This window comes from Symphalangus syndactylus, chromosome 4, assembly GCF_028878055.3.
Source record: "Symphalangus syndactylus isolate Jambi chromosome 4, NHGRI_mSymSyn1-v2.1_pri, whole genome shotgun sequence".
Classification (NCBI taxonomy): Eukaryota; Metazoa; Chordata; class Mammalia; order Primates; family Hylobatidae; genus Symphalangus; species Symphalangus syndactylus.
This window is the reverse complement of record NC_072426.2, coordinates 153,522,561-153,540,694: the sequence shown is the minus strand read 5'-3', so window position 1 is coordinate 153,540,694 and position 18,134 is coordinate 153,522,561.

Here is an 18,134-nt window from a genome sequence, read left to right as displayed (position 1 = left end):
TCAGCCTTGGGGAAGAACACGCCCTTTCTAGGGTGGTCCACACCCAATGACTGATCCCTGAAGGGGTACTTTGGCCCAATGTGGGTCATATATAGTCTTAATTGTTTTATAAACTCCGGATGGAATTGGCCAAGGGCTTGTTGTTGAGACTAAGTCATCTTTTAACTTCTTTCTTCACCCAAATCTTCTCCAGGTATTAATTCCTCACTAGTATTCTGCATTTTTTAATTTTTATAGAGACGAGGTTTCCCATGTTGCCCAGGCTGGTCATCATTCTTAATCTAGACTCAGAGATGATCTTTTTCGTCCTTCCTTGCTTATAGGAAGGAATATGATTCTCACCAATGGAATGAGAGAGGAGATAATTTTTGCTTCCTTTCATGTGTCATTCCCCAATCTACCAACTGAAGGATGCAGAGAATGCACAGGCCTTACAGCAAGAGAGCCCCACAACCAGGGAGGTCTTGGAGGCTGTGATTAACCACACAGAAGCCCACTTGTCAATCAGAAATGCTCACGTGGGATTATTATGTCAGCAAGAAAACATTTTTTTTTTTTTGTATGAAACCAGTAAGGATTGGTGATTGCTCTTTATTTGTCATAGCAGCTAGCATTATGCTACTTCACTCATGCACATGCATATTTTGGCAAATGACCTATATTTATGTAAGCAAGGATCTTTCCTGTGTTTTTTGTTTGTTTTTTTGCTCCTCATAATAGTCTGATTGTTGAGAACTTTCTGACAAAAATACATATATGCAGTTAATTATAAAAAATACACAGCTGCAGTTAACTACTTTTCATTTAAAAATTAGCAATTTACAGATATGGAAAGTGCTTGTCCCCATCTCAAAATATATGATGATAACAGTACCTATCACACTATTTGGAAATTGCTGCTAACTCCTAATAGTACAGAAGCTCCATGGGCATAGAAGCCTTTTCTTCTTCACATCTGAGGGCCTACTTTACTGCTTACCAAAGATTTTCAGTCTGAATAAATAAAATAATTTTATGTTCATATATTTAAATTCAGCTTTGGCCTAGAAGTGTAAGTTTTGACCTAAATGACATAATTACAATAAAATAAATGTAATTTAATAAGTTTTTATCGGTTTCTGCTTCTAGAAAATTGCACAGGATTATATATTTCTTTATATGTAGTATGATTCAATAAATGTTGACAGGATGAATTGCCTCTAAAAAAAAACAAATAAACTCATTTCAAATAAGTGCTTTTTCAAAGATATTTGTAATTTCTGGCTATACACTAAAATCCAGCATTTTTTTTTTGTTAGAAATTTATGTAAAGCAATACATTTTGAAGTTATTACTATAGTGATAATTTGAGGAGGATTTTTACCAAAATACTTCTAATTATTGAGGATAATTTAAATGATATTGTTCTCACTTGCAAACAGGCATGGAATCCATATCTTTTAAATCATACTAAAGGAAAGATATTATTAAGAAAAATGGGCAAACTTCGTAGGTCATTCTCCACTTAAAAAAATCCTGAGTACGTCTTGTTAGCCTGGGAGGATACAAAAGCAAACCAAAGCTTTTCATTGTTTCCCGTGAAATTGTATTTCTACAGTTATTACACTTGACTCATTTAAATTTCTCTCAGACAAATCAGCTACAGTAACAATAACTCTTTAATAAAACTGAAGTTCTCAGGCATAACATTTATTTATTCAATGTTAGGTGAATGGAAAACAGAAGGTCTTCCGAGGATTCCTCCCCTGCGAATTTTCATTTTTTCCTGCCATCAAGGATTTTACTGGTAAACTGGCCACTAGATCTAATCCTGCTTATCTTCTAGAAGGATGTTCTCTAAAGTCTTTGCTCTATTGATACTCAACGAAAAGGGTGTGATGCTGAAATAGGTTTGGGAAAAAAAAATTTAGCATGAGGGAAATTCTGCATTTAAGACACAGAACTGGCTGGGCGCGGTGGCTCACGCCTGGAATCCTAGCACTTTGGGAGGCCAGGGTGGGCGATCACCTGAGGTCAGAAGTTCAAGACCAGCTTGGCCAATGTGGTGAAACCCTGTCTCTATTAAAAATACCAAAAAAGAATTAGCTGGGCGTGGTGGTGGGCGCTTGTAATCTCAGGTACTCTGGAGGCTGAGACAGGAGAATCTCTTGAACCCGGGAGGTGGAAGTTGCAGTGAGCTGAGATCTTGCCACTGCAGTCCAGCCTGGGCAATAAAGAGCAAAACTCTGTCAAAAAAAAAATAAAATAAAAAGATACAGAACCACCCCCCCCCTTTTTTTTTTACTTTAAAAAAAAAAAAGAAAAAGGTATGCCTGGCATGGTGGCTCATGCCTGTTATCCCAGCACTTTGGGAGACCGAGGTGGGTAGATCACGAGGTCAGGAGATCGAGACCATCCTGGCTAACACGGTGAAACCCCGTCTCTACTAAAAATACAAAAAATTAGCCGGGCATGGTGGCGGGCGCCTGTAGTCCCAGCTACTCGGGAGGCTGAGGCAGGAGAATGGCGTGAACCCGGGAGGCGGAGCTTGCAGTGAGCTGAGATCGCGCCACTGCACTCCAGCCTGGGCGACAGAGTGAGACTCCGTCTCAAAAAAAAAAAAGTATACAGATGAGCACCTCAGGGGATGAATTTTATATGAAATATATTTTTAAAAAGGACAACACCATTCAAGAATCATGCTCTCTGTATCATTTGCATTTCTATGTAATTTCTGGGGGTCTTACATTTAACGGAAATCTCTACATCATGGTAACAGGTTTTTAAACTTTAATCAGATCCATAACATTCTTTATTCACTGAGGTTGCATGTTCAAATTTCATCATTAAGCTCAATTATAACATTTAAATATAAAGATAGAAACTCCAGGCTTACAGTAATTCTATAGATGTTACATTTGTGATTTTACCATTTCTGCTTTATGATCTTATGTTGTAATTAGAATTACAGATTTCATACAAAACTAATAACTCCCTAATGACTGATATAGTCACGCAATTTCCTCATGCCATTCTCTGCAGCCTTTTTCGTAGCTTTTGATATCCAGCAACTCTTAGTTTTAAACTTTGCCTCTTTGGCATCTGTAAAACAATTATTAATTTCCTGTTTCTCTACATTTTAGTTTTTTTAAGCCTACTTCTTCCTATTGTTCTATAACACTGGCTCTTCTTACAAGCTCTGTTCCGCTTTCTCTGCAGTCATTTTGCTTACTCCTTTCTTTCTGATATGGTTTGGATCTGTGTCCCCACCCAAATCTCCTGTCAAATTGTAATCCCCAGTGTTGGAAATGGGGCGTGTTAGAAGGTGACTGGATCTTGGGGGCAGATTTCCCTCTTGGTGCTGCTGCAATAGTGTGTGAGTGTTCATGAGATCTGGTTGTTTAAGAGTGTGTGTTACCTCCCCCCAACCCCTTCCTTCTGCTCTGGCCATGTGAGGATGCCTGTTCCGGCTTTGCCTTGTGCCATGAGTAAAAGCTCTTCGAGGCCACCCCAGCCATGCTTCCTGTACAGAATGCAGAACTGTGAGTCAATTAAAACTCTTTTCTTTATAAATTACCCAGTCTCAGGTATTTCTTTTTTTTTTTTTTATTATTATACTTTAGGTTTTAGGGTACATGTGCACAATGTGCAGGTTTGTTACATATGTATCCATGTGCCATGTTGGTTTGCTGAACCCATTAACCCGTCATTTAGCATTAGGTATATCTCCTAATGCTGTCCCTCCCCCCTCCTCCCACCCCACAACAGTCCTGGGAGTGTGATGTTCCCCTTCCTGTGTCCATGAGTTCTCATTGTTCAATTCCCACCTATGAGTGAGAACATGCGGTGTTTGGTTTTTTGTCCTTGCAGTAGTTTACTGAGAATGATGTTTTCCAGTTTCATCCATGTCCCTACAAAGGACATGAACTCATCATTTTTTATGGCTGCATAGTATTCCATGGTGTATATGTGCCACATTTTCTTAATCCAGTCTATCGTTGTTGGACATTTGGGTTGGTTCCAAGTCTTTGCTATTGTGAATAGTGCTGCAATAAACACACGTGTGCATGTGTCTTTATAGCAGCATGATTTATAGTCCTTTGGGTATATACCCAGTAATGGGATGGCTGGGTCAAATGGTATTTCTAGTTCGAGATCCCTGAGGAATCGCCACACTGACTTCCACAATGGTTGAACTAGTTTACAGTCCCACCAACAGTGTAAAAGTGTTCCTATTTCTCCACATCCTCTCCAGCACCTGTTGTTTCCTGACTGGCAAACTGGATAAGGAGTCAGTCTCAGGTATTTCTTTATGGCAGTGTGAGAACTAACACATTTCCCCTACCTTCCCTCCTTCTTTCCTTCCCTAGCTTCCTCCCTCCCTTCCTTTCTTCCTTCCTGGCTTGAGGTTTATTCTCACTTAATAAAGACTGTATTTTTTTTTTCCATTCCCTAAGACAGCACATATCTAGGGGGGAAAGGCTTGAACTCTGCAGTCAGCCCTATCTGGATTTACCTTGCTTCCTCTAGCTTAGTTATAGTGAAATAACAACAGAGAGTTTTTGTGAGTACAGGAGACAATGAATATGATTGGAAAGTGCAGTAATTGAGAAAGAAGTATCTGATGTCTAAAATGGAGACGGGGTTTATATTAACTCAATAATTAACTCTAATATTAACTCTATTCTACATTGCACGTGCTCAGATAAAGCAAGCTGTTCCCTGGTGTACGTTTATATGTTCTTGGGATATGAGCACTATGTGTAAATTTGGAAAACAGCTGATTTCCTCTCAATTATCATTTTAAAAAATGTAAACACATATTCAAACATTTCAGAGCACATATTATAAACTATTTGACAAGCGATATTCTTTGTTCCTCACATTTGGAGAGTACTGGACTATATAAATTATCTACATAATGTGGATTTAAAGAATTGTACATGGGTAATGAAAATGATAAAAAATTTTACTAACTCTCTCCTACATCTTTAATTACTGTAAATCAGTGCTTTATCTAATACCACCTAATCTCAGTCATGTGAATTTAGTTTAAGTTTATTTGAATGCTTTATACATAGAATTCAAAACCTTTCCAAAAATGTGATATTTTAAGTCTAACTCTTAACCTTAACAATTATTTTTAAAAAACTTTGTTTGTATACATCTCTCAAAAAATACATATACAAAATATTTTTATAGTAATTGCAAAAGGGAAAAAGCCCTTTTTTTATTTCTTTGTTTTAACTAACTTGACGAAGAAACTACAGAGAGAAAAAGAGAGCACAAACTGCTTCTTTCTGGACTTTTCCTAATTTTCTTTCCATTGGGTATCACTGGAGAATCTTTCACCAATCAGAGGACATTTTCTCAAAAGCTTCACTGAAATACTCTAAGCTTTTCCATTTCTTTCAGGCAAATGCTCTAGCTGATTTTATGATGCAATCTATTTTAAAGTTGACCTATCATAACAGCAAGTAAGTAAAACCAGAGGCTTGGATTTTTTAAAAACTGCTTCCTAAAAAATGCTATATTTTGCGCCAGTTACAAGATACACAGAACATAACTTTTAACAGAATATGATGAAATAGAACTTGAAGGACATAAATTGAGATGTAAAGTAATCTGGTTACTCATTCATGTCTCAGTATTTTTTAAGTACCTCCCATTTGTCAGGGAGTATGTCAGTCTAAGGATATCAAGATAAATGGAAGATTATTCTTTTCTAGAGGGCCACAATGTAGTAGCCTGACAGTGCAAACAGTGTGACTGATTGGCCAACAAACCACTGGAACAGAGCTATGTATATGTCTCTGAAAGATGTACGTATACAGTGATACAGGAGGAATACGGAAGAGAACGCACACACACATTTTGAAAAAAAGGCAAAGACAGGAGAGTTTCAAGGAGGAATTACCTTTTATGTGGGTAAGGACTACCTGAGAATTTACAAGTCATTCTGGATAAAATGGTCAGGACATTTAAGCCAAGGGAGTAACAAGTAGAATGAAAGGACGTGTGAAAGGTCATAGGAAGATCAGGAAACAGGAAAATGCAGTACTTTTATGTGACTGAAGTGAAATAAATATAGAGGAGTGGATGTGACCTAGAATTTTAAGTCATCTATTCACTCTTGCATGGCAGACTTGAGGAAACAAAGATAGTCCCCAAATGATCATCTTATGCAGTCTTTGGAAAACAGGAAGAAATGTTATCTCTTTCAGTGAAATAATTCCAAGACTTCTGCAAGGAGTGAAGCTGTTTTTGACATCTCAAAAATAAAGCAGCTTAAATAAATTTTCTGAGTCTGTGGGAAGAAAATTAACGGGATATCTGAGATTTTTAAAAGCTGACAAATTTTGTTTTGTTTTGTTTTTCAGGTTTGAAATAGTTTGAATCAGAAAGTTTGGACGAAAATCAAATAGGTAATGTTTGAAAGGGACTTAAGTCTAAATGACTGTCTTTAAAAATTGTATCAATTAAAGAAGCATACATGTAACAGGAGAAAATGTATCCAGTAATTAAGTACTATCAAAAGAATTACACTTTCTTTTTTTTACAAAGCTCCTAAACTCTGTCCCTCACTTCCATTTGCCAAGCCTCATGCACTCTTCTCAAAAATAGATTCACCCCGTGAGGACGCTGATCCTCTCTTGTTTTTATTTCTAGTTTCAGAACCTTTTATGTGAGTATACAGATACTTGTTAGATTGAAATTAGTATGTTGTCAGGACATGATTATATTTTAGAGGCAAAAAAGGTCATGTTGAGAATGAATTTTTAAATAGATATTTCCTACTGATACAAGCAAGAAACAGTCTCTTTCTGTGTCTTAGCCAGATCACTGTGGTACAGTGAAAAAAGCGAAGGGCTGATAAAAACATAGAGAGGAAGATTTGAGTCCTATGTGAGTTGAGCCAGCCTCTCTCTCTCTCAATAGAGGTGACGATACTTATTTGAAAGGCATCAGGGAAATCCACAGTTGGTGGACATATGGTGGTGGGGCAAGAAATGCTGGTAAAGTAGGCAAATAACAAAATATGAAGAACATTCAATACCTTTCTCTTTAGATTAAGAAACTTGGCCGGGCACAGTGAGTCACGCCTGTAATCCCAGCACTTTGAGGGGCCGAGGTGGGCAGATCATGAGGTCAAGAGATTGAGACAATCCTGGCCAACATGGTGAAATCCTGTCTTTAGTAAAAATACAAAAGAAAAAAAATTAGCCGAGCATGGTGGTGCGTGCCTGTAGTCCTAGCTACTCGGGAGGCTGAGGCAGGAGAATCACTTGGACCCGGGAGGTGGAGGTTGCAGTGAGCTGAGATTGCACCACTGCACTCCAGCCTGGCAACAGAGCGAGACTCCTTCTCATAAATATAAACAATTTAAGAAAATGCATGTTAGCTATTTAATTCCAAGGTCCACAAACATAATTTAAACTAAGCATTACATTCATTTTATAATGTTTCTCCAAAGTAACAAAAGAAAAAAATGGGGAAAGATTAGAAACTGAGAATCATTTATTAAAACCTATTCATTATATTAATTATTTGTATAATTCTAAGACATTATCAAGTTTAGAAGTTTATTTTAAATATATATATAGATAGATTAGGCAGAAGAACACATATTTTATCCTGTTTTGTTTTGCTATTTTAAACAAAATATAGATATATCAGAATCAATTGTTTTATTTAGAAACACTTCCAAATGAAAGCATTATCATACATACCTTCTCTACTAAATATATTCACATTATTGATGTGTTTAGAATTGTTCTCTTTTTATTTTATTAAGTGTGTAAGTATGATTTATATAAATATACTATTTATGATCAGGACTCAAGAACTTAAATGACTTCATTTAATAAAGAAAGATACAATACTGATTCCTTGGTAAAACTATTTGAAATGATAAAATCTTAAAAAAACCCTACTATTTCAAAATAATTAACAAAAAATTAATAAAGAAATTGTAAGTTTTAATTACGTCTAAATAAGTATCTATATCTTCCCGATTTATATTCATTACTTAATAAATTTGTTTAGTACTTATTGAGTGCTAGAGTGATAAGCTAAAATTCCCCTAAGAAATTAAGTCAAGAACATTGAATAAATTAGAGATTATGTGATACTTGTAGATATGTAGATATGCGAACTGCTTTGTCTTTATCTTCAAAAAGACAGGAATCAAAATTCACTGAAGAGGATGCTTATCATCTCATTTTGATTACTAGTCTTAGAAAATATAAGGTGACTTTTATAATTTTCCATATTGTAACATCTAATTTATTATAATCTTGGAGAGAAATTCGTGTATAGCCAATCATAGTCTCAGGGAATAAAAAGAATATTTTTCTCATACTAGCCTATTATAATTGGCTAACTTTATTTGTAAATATGAAGGCTACCTTATAGTTTTTATAGACTGAGATACGCTTTTGGAAGATGACAGAATCCTTTTCAACATGACACAGGTTTTATTTAAAATAAAAATCTCATCTAACTGCCTTTGATTTTTAATTGTGTATGTTATGCTATTATATTATATGCTCTGGAAATTGAAAAGAATATTTTTGAATGGATATTGTTCTGTTAACTGGGAAAATACTTTCTTTTTTGTAAGCTGATATAACATTTGTACAGTTTTTCATTAACAATATGATCACTAAAGAAAAATGTGACAATGGCATCTCGAAGGTTCATCATTTCTCCTAACCATAGGATACTTTGATCAGATCTTCCCCCCTTGAAACTGCCCACTGACCATGTAATTCTCAATCACTGCAACCTACATCATCGTAAGACAGTCAGAGAAGCAGAACCATATTCATCACACATAGGCAGTTGTCGACTATGGCACTATCAAGCTTTAATACCCTTAATATAAAATCCCTACCTTCTGTATTCTGGATATACAACCCCGATGGGTATCAGAACAGAGCAAGCATAAACTGAGAAGACGGTGTCTCAGAAGCGGAACTCCTAGTCAGAGAACCCAGACCTGTTCATCTGTTGCTCAGTGTTTCTGTTTACTTTGATTAGACTGTAACCTAATCAATGTATAATGGCAAGGTTATTACTTTTTTAAGAAAATAGAAGGCAGTAACAAACATCCATTTATTTCTCCATTTAATCCCTTTTAAATTAAATGAAAATAAAATATTTTCATATTGATTCATTTCTCTAAGCAAGACCTAATTGCACTATAGTACTTAGCTACCATTAAAAACTATGGTAAACACATTTAAGCTACTAGTTTCAACTTCAAAACAATAATTTTAACCTCAATTTAGCACAGATTATTTGCAGAAAAAAATACATAGGAAACCCTTTTATATAGGCTTTTGCCCTAATCAATTTTAATATTTCTTATGGAATATATATTACATATATTTCTTAATTTCATAATTTTCTGTTATAAATATTTTCAGGCATAAATATTAGCTTACTATTATTTATATATTTGATACTTGGGATGTTTATTCAATTAAACTTGCGAAACTGGCAGTAAGTTTAAGCTCTAAGTAAATTTTAATCCCCAAAGTTGTATTTATTAATCAGTGATAATTTACAGTAATATAAGTTCATTGATCTTATTCTTCAGACTCTCCCTTGTGAGTAATTTCATGCTTTAGAAGACATTATTAGATACATTACGCAGTGGCATTCTATTCCAACAAATGAGCCTAGCTTGACTGCTGGAGAAACACCCAATTAATAACAAAATATCAAGTGACTTGGATAATTTTTCATATTGTAACATCTAATTTATTATAATCTTGGAAAGAAATTCATGTATAGCCATTCAAAATGAATTATCAGAAAACATATATCATTAGATACTGACTAAATCAATTGAAATCTACATATATTTCTCAATATGTTTATCTTCAAATATGCTTGACATGGACATTCTTGCTTTTTACTGTATATCATGAACATTTAAAAATGCTTTAAATTTAAACCTTCAATTTATTAATGAAATGTGAGGGTATCTACAAAGTTTAACTGACTTTATTAGTCTTAAATGTACAGTCTCTTTAAAATACTACTTCATGCCCTCTGTTGCTAAGAATGGTTTCTTTCTTGCTTTCCTAAAATCCGTTTTTAACTTAACGTGCCACGACCACAGTGGACGAAAAAGTTATTATAGTGTCATTTTTTTCATATGGTATTAGACTTTTAAAGAAGAAATTAAATATTACTGTTACTATAACTAGAAAACCTGCCCCTCAAATGTATTTTATCATTTGAATCTAAAAGCAGCTCTTTAGGTGGATAGTGGGATAATACTGATACTACTTTGAAATAGGATGCCCACCCTTTTTAAAGCATTTCTCTTATCTTCTGTCACTTTCTACCCATTTATTCAGTAGCATTCATTGCCTCAACCAAGGGAAAGCTGAAAGACAAAGAAAAAGCACTTCGAGTTAAAAAGTTTAGGCTTTTGTATTGCCAAATTCTTGACACTAGACTAGGTATAAACTACACCCCAGACTTGTTGAGGAACCCATAAGCAGAGAGCGTAGGCAGAGGTAAAGCAAAGACCACGGGTACTGGAGAAAGGGAAGGAAAAAGCAAATTCCACCTCTACGGAAGCCACACATCTGTCAGGCTTGCAGAAATCCCTGCACTGGGCACGACGCAGGCACAGAAGACCACCCACATCCATCAGGAAGACAGTAGTGAACCACCTCCTGGAGATTCACTGCCCTCAAAGGGCATCAGGAATAGCAGTATGATTCCAGAACAGCCAAGGGATCTGAGAATTGTGCAGTGGGGAGAGAGGCTGGTATAGTGACCTTCATGAACCTTTCATCAAAGAACCAATGAAAACAGGAATACCTCAACATTTTTCTTGTAAATTTTCCAGGGAACAAGACCAATCACAATCACGGAGAAACTCTTCCCAGATGGGATGAAGGAAGAATTAATTGGATCTGAGCCCATCAAATCAAGGAGCATACCATAGTATATACTGGAGAACTCTGCCTAAATCTCTTCATAAGAGCCAAGGCACCTGTCCCCCAGCTGCTAGAAGTGTCAGCCTTTAATGATTCACAGTTGTGTCCCTCATTAGACATATCCCCCACTTGCAGAAATTGGCCTTTCCCACTGCAGCCCATGGCCAATGACTGGCTAAGGCAGGAATGTAAAACTCAGCTCCATAATCTCAGTTTGGGCCAATTCTGAAAGTCCATCCAAGCTGCAGAGTTCTCTGGAGAATCAGTTGCAATCACATTGCAGATCAGCTCCTCCCTCTGCCCACCTGCCTTTTGCACATCCTTATAGCTGTATCCCCCGAAAGCATCCCTTCATGACAATGCCCCTTCTGCACTCCACTTATCATCTCAGAGTCTGTTTGAGAATTCACTTAAAACAAAGGGATAAAGGGTAAATAACTTTAATCCTAGAGTCCAAAGGCAGACAGAGGTAGTAGGGCTTTGAATATTTATGGAGGGGACGAATGGAATCTTGCTATGACAAAAAAAAATCTCAGCTCCTGCTTAACACCTGCTGGTGGAAGCGTACTGTCTCATTTTTATCACATCCCTATGTAGTATCATACAGTTGAAACAATTATTTTCATTATCAAAAACTACTTTTATAATTATCTTAATTTTCTACTTATGACTTCTCAGGGATTTTTAAAAAATGTGACCAACGTTTCTCATTTTTCATATCACACATATAAAATTATTTCTGACATTTTATTGCACCTATGATTAGGATAGTGAGTAGAGTTAAAAAATGTCAAATGCCTTTTTATAGATTTTTATACATTTAAATATTTAAGAGATTAGGCAGACATTATTTGCTTTAATTTTTCTTTTACTTTGTCTCTCTGTAAACGAAAGAGTATGTCTATGCCTCATTTTGTTTTGTTTTGTTAAATATTTTATTAAATAGTATTCAATACGATTTAACCATGAATAAAACTCTGAAAATCTGTAACAAACATTTTACTGTGTCTATTACAGCAATACAAATTTCCTTATGGCTTGAGGAAACAGTCTTGGCAATGAAACTTAAAATTTCAGAAAGGTTATTAACAAATATTATCATGTATCCAAAGGTAAAATAATTTTTTACATATATTGAAAAAGTACATATTATACATTAACATGGGATAAATTTTTATATAGTCAATTACCTCCATAAAAGCTACAAATAATATATTTAAATATACTTAAAAGAAATAAATGTGAAAGGATGATTTTAGAATACCTTTAGTCATTAATCTATGTCCTGGAAAGAAAAATACAATCATAAACAAAACAAAACAAAACTTCTTGGCTAAAATGCCACAGGACTTTGGGGTATAGGGTCCTACAACAGCTAAAGCAATATCAGAAAGATATAGACCTGAGTGATGCCAAATTTCTTCAATCATTTCACCCCAGAAAAGGTCTCTTTTATAAAGGATATTATCTTATTAATAGGTCTTCTTCAGATCAAAAGCTTAATGAAAAGAGATAATGGATTCTCATAAATTACCTTTCAGCTTAAAAGTTATTTTCAGAATTTCTCAAAGAGAAAGCTGAGAAAATATTACAATATCTAATCAAAGGAAATACTTGAAACCCTATGAACAGTGCTACCTGCAAGAATTGTGGGCTATTTTCCTTTCAAGGAAAACAAACAAAGGTCGCACATGCCTATTGTGCTTTCTTATTAAATATATTCGGTGACTGACATTTGTTTCTCTTATCAGTGTGTGATTCTTTAATGTCTTAACACATTCTTCTCATAAATGTAGTAGTTATCACAAAATGCTCATGAATTTAGCTTCTATCATATTTTCCAGGGTTTATTAAGATAACCCTTTGAATGACAGTATTTTTTTTTGTTCTTAAATATGGGAAGCCAGGTAGATAGTTAATCCTTTGGAACTGAAACGTCTAATAATAGTGCACTAATATGTACAGAACTGTGTGTGTGCATGTATACATATCTTCTTATTTAGCACAGTGTTTAATATTATACAAAATATTGAATAATTTATAGTATATTCGCTGTGGTCAGCTTATAAAATAGAAGTTATTTTATCTGTGCTTTGAAAAATATAATGGCAGATTAACTATTCAAATAAGTAAAACTTGTGATAGTTTTCATATACCACGTATCAGTTTATTTCTCAAACATGATATCCCTGAGTATATTTGTGGTTATTTCAATTTATATGTTGAAATTAAACATTTATTTCTTTGTTTATTAATATGTTGCATAATGCTGGTTCTAGATTTATTTTTAATTGTTAAAAATTAAAAAGTTACTTAAAATATTTAAAGAAAAAAATGAATGTACCTGAACAGTTAGGATAATACAAAAATTATTGCGTTAAAAAATTAAGAAAACAAAAATCAACAAAATAGGATTGCACAAAATTTAACAAAATAAAAATAATAGCATAGTAACTTCCACACACAATAATAATGAGAGTCAATTGTAAACCTTATGGAAGGCAGAGACAGGTGCAGAGTTTGACCAAGCTTACTTTATGGAAAAGATGAATTTCCATTGCCTTTCATTTTCTCTTTGTCATTTTGGTTTTAATTAGAGGAAAATGAAGACAGAGGAAAAGAGAAGAAGAGAGAGAAGATGGTTAAAACTTGCTAAGAAGCCAACACAATTATTCCTCTCTGGGAGTTTAGGATGAACAGAAGGCAGGGTAAGCTGGAGATGTAAGTGCCTAATTAAAGACTAAAAATGCGATGCCTAAAGGGAGCAGGAGTAATACACTGGAGAAGTTGCAAATACACAGATATTCAGAATTGAATCCTCTGAGTACTAGAACAGATTGAAACCATCTATTTCCTCGACTACTAGATTTTGTAAGAGCTGTTTGAACCATGGATTTGTAAAGTATTTTAGAGCCCTAAAATTCTGAAATTGAAGGAAAGATTTAGGGTTATTAAAATACTGATAGTAACCAGCAGTTTTCTGAGAACGGTGGAATTTTAGGAGCAGCACAGGCAATTTTAAGTGTAAGCTCTTCTTTAGTATGGAAGCACTTCTATTATCTTCCTATGAGAGAGAGAGAGTATATAAATACATATCTCGTATATAAATATATATCTCGTATATAACCACTATATATAATATGTATGTGTGTGTGTGTGCACCTCTGCGTGTGTGTGTGTGTGAATCTTTGATACAAACCAAAAGAATATGGAATGGTTACCTCCTTTGGGATCATCAGTAATGAGCCTAGAAAGATGTTGAGATTTATTATAGCATATATTTTTTTTTTTTTTTTGAGATGGAGTATTGCTCTGTCACCCAGGCTGGAGTGCAGTGGTGCGATCTTGGCTCACTGCAACCTCCAAGTCCCGGTTCAAGTGATTCTCCTGCCTCAGCCTCCTGAGCAGGTGGGACCACAGGCACAGGCACATGCCACCACGCCTGGCTAAGCTCTGCTTACACAGAGACAAAAAACAAAGAAATGTTTAAGTATTATTTTGAATGGTTACATCCAAGTACCTAAACTTATATACAATAAAAGAAAATATGCAAATATTAAAACAGATAAATTCATCTCCCCACTCACTTTCTCATTCCCATACAGTCCTAGTGATTCTAAACAGTTAAGAAGCCTAGGAAACTTGGAGCTCCCTTTGACACTTTTTGTTGCAAATCTCATATAAATAACCAATCTCATTATTCCGTGACTTCCGCCTTTGAAATAAATCTCAGATTCTCCTGTTTGCGCTGTTTCCATTGCTAACACTCTTCTTGTGACTTTTCTCATTTACTTATATCAGATTGTTACAAGAAGTTGAATTCTTAGCCTTGAGTCATTCATTATTTCACCTATATACTATCATTAATTATTTTTGAAAAAATACTGAAGGCACTGATTTAGTACTTATTGTTTTGCTCTAGGATTATCATATATGATATACAATAAAAAGATGATGGAAGTAAAATAAATTATATAAAATAGAAAGATGACACACATGCACATGTATGCTCATGTGAGTGAATGTGTGTGTGCACGTCTGTGTGTTTATGTGTATACAGAATGAACTCAGAGAATTTGCTAATCGTTTAATTTGATGAGGACTGCTCAACATATTGACCATGAAAATATTCTACGGAGATCTTAAACTAAGCAATATGAAAAAAAAATTGTTAACTTGCACCCATATTCCGTGATACATCATGTTAATGTATGTACCTTGGTACACAGTATGTACCTTAGTCAACCTGGAGAAATAATTGAAATATTTAGTAAGATAGGTTGATAGATGATTCATGGACAGGCAGACAGATAGGAAAAAATACTTTAAAGTGAAATAAAAGAAACCTTTACACTTGCTTGCTTTTATAAAATAGTCCTTTATTAATCATTCTCATTTTAAAAAAGAGAACAGAAAGGATACTTTGGTAGGATAGAGAAGTTAACTTAGAAATATAGGATCCAGGAAGGTAATGGGAGTTTTGGCCTCAACCACAGATCTTTTGAAACTCTGCAGAACAACCTACCTATTGAAATAAGTATTCCCATTTCATGGACCATTAATTTCTTTTTCAAGTGATTAACGATATATGATAGAAGAAAGTCTTACCCAGACCAGGAAAGAGGACATTATAAAGTGGCTTTTCTATCTATTAAGTCCCCAAAGATTTTATCTTGTCTGTGTTTGATCATCTCTAGTGCTCATGTCTACAGGGAAGAATATTCTTTCTAACTGTTCTCACTGACAGAGACATTTTTCATTATACTTAAATTTTTATCTTTTTAAAACTTCAGATCATTATTCCCTGTTCTAAGACCTTAGCTAGCTAAAATAAATCTTCCTTCTCTTTTATAACATACTATTGCAAGTATTTATATATAGTTATAATATCCCCTCATTTGTCATCATATCTCTTAGCCCTACATATTAAATATCTTTAATTTTCTTTATTAGATCATATGCCCCTTTCTTTATCATTTCCACCATCCTTTAAATTGGCTAATTTTTCAGTGTGCCTTTCATGTCAAAGAAGAGATAAGAGAGAAAAGAAGAAGAGAATTGAAAGATACATATATATATATGTATGTATATATATATACACACACACACATATACAATATATCGTATAACAATATATATGTAGTTATAAAAAAGACTGATGTTTTATTGTTGTGTCCTAACTCAACTTCCTAATTTTCAGTGAGAATATGAAATAAGTTTATATTAAGCTTACTTTTGACTTACGGTAACATAAAAATCAAAGATCTCAGGTAATTTACCACCCACACTATTTAACACACAAATAGACCCTTAAGAAATTATTAATAAATACTGAAACACTGTATGAAGAACATACTTCAAAAATGTAAGTGGAAGGTGTCTGAGCATTGATTAGCAATCAGAAATTCCACCACAGAGTGACTCTTCCATTTTTGGTGTCTGGGTTTCTGTGCGTGCATGTGTGTGTGTGTGTGTGTGTGTGTGTGTGTGTGTTTTAAAATGTAGAGCAACCATTATAATATCTAGTCTACTGAGTTTGCAAGATTATTATATAGAATAAATGAACTAATAGATTAAACATCTTTGAAGTTATATAACGCCTATAAAAATACAGACATCTATTATATTGAAGTAAATAACAATCAGAACTGAATATTACCTCTAAACCATGTCATGTGTCAGAAACAGTAAGAAATTCTTCCAACATTGCTGAAGACAATGTCATTACAGGTTTCCTAATTGGTCACATACTTTGATGTTATCCACACCTTTGATCATATTCCTCCCTCAATCTGGAAAGCTCTTTCCTCCATTTCTGCTTCCTGAGACCTTCCAGAGCTAGTTGAACTCTTTCCTCCTCTATGTAGGCGGTGTTATTCTTCCTAATTAATGTATTTTAACTTTATTCTGAACACGCCCAACACTATGTTCATTTGACAGATATTTATCACATATTTTTACAGAGAGTAAAGCATTTTGCTACTTATAAGAAATACAATAGTGAGAAACTGTTATCTGCTCTTGTGGTGCTAATATTCTAGTGGCAAATACTTTAATTAAATAATCACACAAATACGTAAGAACTAATCATGATAGATGCTAGGACGGAAAATGGGCACACTCTCCTCTGTGCTTTTCCACGGTTCTTCTCACACTGCAATAGTTGAAGTGGGTCCAGGCGCTGTTTCAATGGAAGCTGAAGCTGGAAACTTCATTTTTTTTTGTTTTTTGAAAACTTACTTAAGAACAGGGATCAGGTCTTCTGTTACTTTATTTATAACCCTCATGGTATCTAGCACGATGCTATAGCAGGTACTCAACGCATGCATGTTAAATGGAGTGCAGGTGTGCTCACTTGGGATTTTTTTTAAACACGATCAAAGCAGTTTGCAGACCACCTGCATCAGAAATATCCAGGGTGCTTGTTAAAATGCAGAGCCCTCTGAGACCTTTTGAAACAGAACCTTTGGTGGAGATTTGGGAATTGAAAATTTCAATTATGTTCCCAAGTGATTTTCACATACACTATTATTTTGGAAATCACTGGAGCAGAAGATATGGACCACATGTTTAGAGAATCATTTACTACTTAAAAAAAGAATGTATGTTTAATACAGTTAGTATATAAAGTATAAAAATAACAGGCTTTTTTGGTATTTCTTTGTATATGTAGTTGATGCTATTTGATAGACATATTATATTACAGATACCTTGTTTTCCCAAAGCCCTCAAGGAGATTTTCTGTCACGTGTCTGTAAATGAAGAAGCAGATGCTCTTGTTTGCACACACAACGTCCTATCTGTCTTTCCCACAAACAGAGTGCTGGCTTCTGCTCTGGGTGACAATGTGCCCACGCAAAAGTACAAACCTCTCGGAGCTGGCTATAGCCATAAAGTGCGAGAAGTCACTAAGTAGGGGTGCCAGGAAAAGAAAATGTTAAAAGGAATGATTCTTTGTCCTTCCTGCTTGCCTTTCCTCATGCTGAGAACGTGGGCATGTCAGATAGAGGTGAAGATCACACACTTCCAATGGTGAAGTAGAAGGATAACGGTGCCTGGGAGGCTGATAACCACAGGGAATGAAAGTCAGATTGCACATCTCAGACAAATTGTTATGTGGGAAATATAAACACCTTTGTTATACCAACCACTGTATTACTATTTATGTCCTTGATTATTTAACAGATAACT